The sequence below is a fragment of the Chanos chanos genome, chromosome 5 (assembly GCF_902362185.1).
Source record: "Chanos chanos chromosome 5, fChaCha1.1, whole genome shotgun sequence".
Taxonomy (NCBI): Eukaryota; Metazoa; Chordata; class Actinopteri; order Gonorynchiformes; family Chanidae; genus Chanos; species Chanos chanos.
The window spans coordinates 39,213,263-39,220,521 of NC_044499.1; positions in this window are offsets into that span (position 1 = coordinate 39,213,263).

The window sequence follows — 7,259 nt, forward strand, 5'->3', positions numbered from 1 at the left end:
TTAAAGAAGAAAGCTCGCTCTGGAAGGGGAACATTCAAATGAAGCACTACTGAATCTGGCATCTTATTCTTGTCGTCGCTCTGTTGTTCTGTGAAAGAAAACAGGAAAATCAACCAAAACAAAAGAAAACGAACAAAAGAAAAAAAACCCTGAGTAAAATTATTGACTAGAATTCATGGCAACGTGCTAAATATGTTTCAAATATCCCTATGCATTCAGAAAAACAAACAAACAAACAAACTAACAAACAAAACATTGCAAGAATCTCTAGTGTCCCTTAACTTCCAACTCGGCATACAGAAGACTTTCAATGTTCCTTTTATTCTATGAAACTTTCAAGGACTGGAAAAGTTAAAAGTCTCTTGCAGAATACAGAATACTGTGTGTTAGATGCTAATGAGTCATAGCACACCTCTATGCCACACAATGTGGGGAGGCACAGACTGGCAACGCTGCATTGGCTATGGCTCAGCAAAGCACCGTCTCCTTTAGGAGCTTTCCTGATAGGTAATTTAGTGGATGCATGCATAATTTATGGGCTTTTGGAAGTTAATCCTAATAAATCTTCTCCCCTCCTCATTCTTGAGCAGCCCATTTTCTCTGAATCTGGGTAAAGGCCAAAATGCTGAAGCAACCCTGACAAGCATTCATTACGTATCTCTTGGGGGAATCGAGAGCAAATGAGGACCAGATTCATAATATCACTGCTTTTTGTTCAACGATCTGGAGGACAAAAAAAAAAAAAAAAAAAAGAAAGAAAGAAAGACAGAAGGAAAGAAAGGGGGGAAAAAAACAACAACAAAAAAACCCCACATCCAATGTCAACGGAAGCAGCAGAATGAGCAAAGAGACTCTCTTTGTATGTGAACAAATGAGTATTATGGTTCCATTGATGAGACTGAAGTACTGCATGTAAATGAACATTATCTGGTGAATACAAATCAAATCATTTAGCTAATGAGATCCCAAAGAAAAAAAAGGCATTATTCACTTTATCACTTTTAAAGTGTGCCAACTCCTGTAATTCGCGAAAGCTCTGCATCGGCTAATGCCTGCAATGAATTCACGCACTCCTAGTATGAAAGGCTGTCTGTGGCCAAATATGAGGATTAGACATACATCTCACTCTGAACTTATGAGATTGTAGAACATTTTGACATTCAGGAGGTCTGTAGAGGTCCCTATGAATAGAGTATGATTCTCCTTATATAAGATTTGATCTTTCACGCTTTGTGTTGGACATTCAGTGTCACCGTAGATCAGACATTCTCAAAGTATGGAATGTTCAGAATTGATCCTTGAATGAAGCAAATATTCATAGAATCCCGAATCCAGTTCTTAACATAAAGTGTTGAAATAAATCCAGTTTTCAGCTCAAATCTGTTTAGTGACCTTGGCAGCTTCCTTAGAAGTCTGAATGTGCTTTTGAGTGGAGCTTGGCATCTATTACTTATTCTTTAGGTTGTGATTAAAAATAAAAAGAAATCACTGTTATTTTGGTATTATCACAATACAATTAACAGTTATCATCTGATGATGGATCAAAGTATGTCTCACTTCTCCATTGTGACAATATTTGAGCGAATTTTTTTTTTTTTTATTCATCTTCCCATTCAAAATTCTTTATTGTTGGATTGTGTGTCACTCTGATGTAAATCACAGTAACTGATGACTGTACATACATGTAAGTTAGCTTGGGTCCCTACCATCATACATCTTATAAACATGGCTTTATGTGAAGTTCTCTAATAAAACCGTCTCATGAAAAGCAACTGTACATCCAGGGACTCCTAAGGCAGCACTACCATTGCTCCTATTGAATTTAGATTTTGAAAATGTGCCTCGTTGAATGGTCAAATTAGAAAATTTCTCATTTTTTCCTCCTTCTGGGGAGATGGCGGGTTGCCACTAAGCCATAAGCAGATAAAGTATTTTGTGTTATCGCCTTCCTGTGAGTCAAGCCCTACCATGCCTATGACAGGCAGATTCCAGAAAATCAGGACATATTTGCAGCAATTAATCTGGGCTGATTCTGCTGATTGCATTTTCTAATTATCATTCAAGGCTGTCCTTGAGTTTTAATGGCATTCTGGATATTAATCTTTGATGCATCATGCTTATTAAGTATCAGACCAGAGCTTCTTTTTAAAATTCCAGCAAATGCTTAAGAAGAAAAAAAAAGAGGATGAGAGGATGGAGGAGAAAGAGGAAAAAATCCCTGCCAGATGTTTAATATGTTAATTATCCCAACGTGATTAGTGAATTAGAAGCCTTGAGTGTATTAAAAAGTTGCTTGTGTAGAAAACCATCAGTGCTGTTGCCTGTTGCATTTCTCTACAACAGTAGAAAAAAAGATAGAATGAGAGAGAGAGAGAGAGAGAGAATAAACAAAAAGAAAAGAAACAAAAAATACTGAATATCTACTCTCAGATGTTAATTGCTCCTTTTCTCTTTTCTCTCCTTTTCTCATCTGTTATCAAATACAAACATTTTGATAACTTCCATGCCTTCAAATACTTGATCCACACATTTTTGTTTTAAGTGTATAAGCTCTTATTACTATCATCTGAAATACAAATAGAAGCATTCACACACACACACACGCACGCACGCACGCACACACACACACACACACGCGCGCGTGTGCGCGCGCGGCTAAAGTAAGTTGTGGAAGTTGAGCTTGTGCCCCAGCTAGCAAGATCTGGTCTGGGTAATTGCTCCAGTCCTGTCTACGAGGCGAAGCTGTGCTGGATTTCTCCAGAGATCTATAAAACAGTCTGGAGCAGCAGCCTCTGTGGGGAATATGACTCCCAGAGCTCAACATAGTCTCATTTGTCCAACCAGTCTACCTCCACTTCTTACCGTCTCTCTCTCTCTCTCTCTCTCTCTCTCTCTCTCTCTCTCTCTCTCTCTCTCTCTCTCTACCTATCTGTTAAGAACATATCTGATATGTCTCTCACAACAAATCAGTCTGTTTCCTCTATATACTTTGACATGGTTGTTTGCAGGTTGATGTATTCAGCCATATGTGAGCTAACATATTGTGTGTGCCTGCATTCATTTCATGCATAATTTCCCTAAGCCCTTTGTTTCCTCACTGGCCTCTTTCACAACCTTAGTATAACCTGCATATGGAATCCACTGCACACACACATACACACATGCATCCAAAGACCTCAGTAAGTGTGTGTGTGTGAGTGTGTGCGTGTGTGTGTGAGAGAGAGAGGTAGGGAGAGACGATGTGCAAACCCCTACAACTATAAAAACTGTATACCGTACACAATTTCTACAATATTAAACATTCAAAGACAATCTGTTTTTTATTATTATTATTATTATTATTACTATTATTTCTGATATTTTCCTTCTCTTCTACCTTCCTGACCAATCCTCACCATGCACAAAGCATCAACGATTCATCTAGATTGGATGAGAAGAGTGATAGATCAATTTTAGGAAAAAGAAAAACACGTCCTACAGATGTGTTTGTACTCTAAGACTGCAGAGTAACCTGAGAATAAGGGAGAATCTACAGTCAAGTAATCAGCATTTGGAGCTGGTCAGAGCTTGTGAAGATATGAGTTTGTTGAGCTGTGGTTTCATTGCAGTGACAGAAATGGCCATTTGGTGGAGCCCTCGACCTTTCCAGCACCGCTAATACTGGTTTCGCTGGCCGATCTAGGTGACTCTACACAAACTACTCTCCTCTTTTTTTTTTCTTTTTTTCCTGTCTTTCTCTGTGTTGATGTGCTAGTGTAATGTTGCATCCCCTAAGACTCTTAGACATGGATCAGACCCAGATACTGTTTAGCCCAGCAAGCACTGACCAATCAGGCCAAATTGGCCTCTGGTTATCCAATCACTGAAAGCCATATCAGTGTCATAACAGAGCCTAAAAAAGTCAATCATCTGTTGCTATTACTGTGCTCCAGTTTGAGCCAAAAGGACAAATGGGAGAGGATCGCATTTAGATATTCATTCTGAGACTATTTATAACACTTATTGTACCATACATTATGGTCTAGATGTATGTCCAATCAGTTATGAAACAAACTTACACAGTTGTGCAGATTCAGTAGGAAAGAGGTTTTTTTTTTTTTTAGAAAACTATAAAATGCTGTTTGGGAAGGTTTATTTTTGTATTGTTTTGTCCATCACCATGCTTAAATGAATAACTACAGTAAAAGTATATGTTATATGTTAATCTGTCTCTGTTTTTCAGTTGTCCTTTAGATTACACTGTCATTTGTAATTCCCCCCTTTCTTTTTTTCTCATTTGTTTTTGTTCATATACATTACAGGAGCCAACGCTGTGTCTGCTCTGCCCTGATATAGTGTGTGCGGGGTTTTATGGACTCTTGGGTGACAATGTGTGTGTGTGTGTGTGTGTGTGTGTGCTGCATGAGGTGTGATTGGCTATTATATATTCTAATTCAAAGAGGCCATTACATGTGACAGTAATTCAGCAGGCATGTTTGTGGTTAATTTGTGTTTGACAATAATGGCTGTACACTAATGACCTGCTACAGACTGCACCTGTATCAATCATTACAAGTCCATAAAAATGTCTATATGCAGAAGTGTAGCACGGAGCAGAGAGAGAGAGAGAGAAAGCAGTGAGAGAGAGAGAGAGAGAGAGAGAGAGAGAGAGAGTAGTTATGATTATATGCTCATTATAGACTTCACTCTGTGTTTGTACAAACATAGTGAGACAACTACATAAAACATCTAATCACAGTACACATATGCACACATTTACACCACAGTAACTGTCTCTCAGCTGCTTTATCCTGGAAAACACTAGATTTATGCTCTGAAGGTCAGAATATTGGTCCTCACATTGGAATAGGGGGAAAATATTTGAGTAATTGAGGAATTCATGTCTTAAAGACACAGTGGGAGATGGCACAGAGACAGCAGTAACTGGCTTTGACAATGTTTTTGAAGTCCTTTGTAAATTATAACACAGACTTACAAGGAGCTTTGAAGCCTTTGAATTTTAAACAGTATGCACAGCGACCATATCGAACGTATGTGCACTAAACAAAGGAAGCGGACTGACTTTTATCTAGTTCCATCGGACCTTAATTTGCCTACAGATTATCTGTTTGCATAAGATTTTTTTAAAGACATCTCCTAACATCAGTGGGTTTAACTACTGGGTACAGACAATTTGCTGAACTGAGCAAACCGTATCACTGTACTTAAGAAAAACAAAACAACAACAACAAAAAAAAAAAGAACAGAAAACTGAGGGACCTCTTCCGCAGGTGTAAGACTAACTGCACATTTATGTGTGTAGTCCAACAAAAGAACCTTTGCATAATCACATAACAGAACATTAAACAATAACAACAGACGATAGCAGTGCACCCCCCCCCCCCCCCCCCCCAAAAAAATAACATCATCATTATTTTTAGTTTTTTAAATCTCCTCTTTCTGTTCTCATACAAAGTTGTCTTAGTGGCCAAAAAATATGTATGCACTGGCAGGACAAATAATGATCATTCGATGTCCTCTTGTACAACTGTACTGATATTTTTATTTTCACCACAGTTCAGCAGACAGGGAACAACTCCATTCTCTCTGGAGCCATCCAGAGAGAGAGAGAGAGAGAGAGAGAGAGAGAGAGAGAGAGAGAGAGAGAGAGAGAGAGAAAGAGAGAGGACCAATCATGCAAATCGCTGTCATCGTCTGCTCACACATAACGGTGATTTAGAGCTGCTGTCTATGCTGCTAAAATCCATCATGGGGAAACTTTAATCAAATACTTCCCCTGGTGAAAAAAAAAAAATACTGCAGCGTTACCAAGCCATGAGTCCTGGTCTGGAGGACACATCTGCCTGAACAATAACCCTTAAATTCAAGAAGCCAGGAAACAAATTACGTACATCACTGCACTCTTGTAGAGGAGAGAGAGAGAGAGAGAGAGAGAGAGAGAGAGAGAGAGAGACACTCACCATCAGTGTTTGAATTCCACTGTTCCACTGTGCAGCAAGTGCATGTTACCCCTATTCTCCTTAGCAAAGTGGAGAGCTGCCTGCTTTGTCACCTATGATGCGTACTTACATTCCAAAACTGACTACTGTCTTATGCCGGTGTGTGAGTGTGCGTGTGTTTGTGTGAGAGCGAAAGAGCATGTGTGAGAAAGTGAGAGAGCGCAGCTGCCTGCTTGACTCTCCTTCAAATGCTTGCTCCTCTCTCTCTCTCTCTCTCGTTCTCTCTCTCTTTCACTGCTCTACTCCTCTGAATGCGTACTCACTGCTCTCTCTCTCTCTCTCTCTCTCTCTCTCTCTCTCTCTTTCTCTCTTTCTCTCTCTCTCTCACACACACGCACACACACTCTCTCTCTCCTTTATGCTTATTTGCTACTCTTTGTACTGTCTCTGTGTATGTGTGTATTTCTTTCGCTTGCTCAAACTGCTTCTGTGCTTTTCCAAACCTCTCTCTCTCTCTCTCTTCCTCCCTCCCTCTCTCTCTCTCTCTCTCTCTCTCTCCCTGCATCACTCCTCACACTGGGTGTCAAGGAAGCTGAGGCGGAGGGGACTCAGCCCCTGATTGGTTGCCACTCACAAGTCCCTGATAAAAGAGAGAGAAAAAAAGGAGAGGGGTGGAAGAGAGGAAAGGATAGAGAGAGGAGGGAGTGAGTGCCTTTAGCCCCAAGGAGCTACGATTGACTTAATGTCGCTATGGAGCACAGAAAAGGTTAGAGAATTTGCAATGACTGACTCTATAAAAGAAGGATAGACAAAGTGATAGAGAGAGAGGGAGAAAGAGAGAGAGAGAGAGAGAGAGAGAGAGAGAGAGAGAGAGAGAGAGAGAGAGAGGGACACGGAGTTGGAGATGATCCTGAAAGGAATGGAAGAGTGCACAGAGGACAGTTGCAAGCCTTTGCTGAATGGTCCAAAGTGATAAATTGACTTGCTGGTGTTTGATGTCTAAAGCAATTGAGTCCAACCTAATCTACTTTCAATGACAGTGAAATGAAGGAGAAAAGACCCATAACTTGTAAATCACCCCCTCTAGGAGGAGAGGGGAAGGGTATGTGTAGACTTCCTCCAGTATGAGAGGCCATCTGTGAGATAGAGAAGTGTCCAGGATAGTCTTTCAAAGCTTTTTATTTTGTACCCTGTTCTTGTTCAATGCATATCAATACATCTTCACCCAGTCCACATCAGCAGAAAGTGATATAGCATTTTAATTCAGTACTGGCATGAAAGAAATAATATATCACCAGGCCATTTGATGCTTAGGAGAAA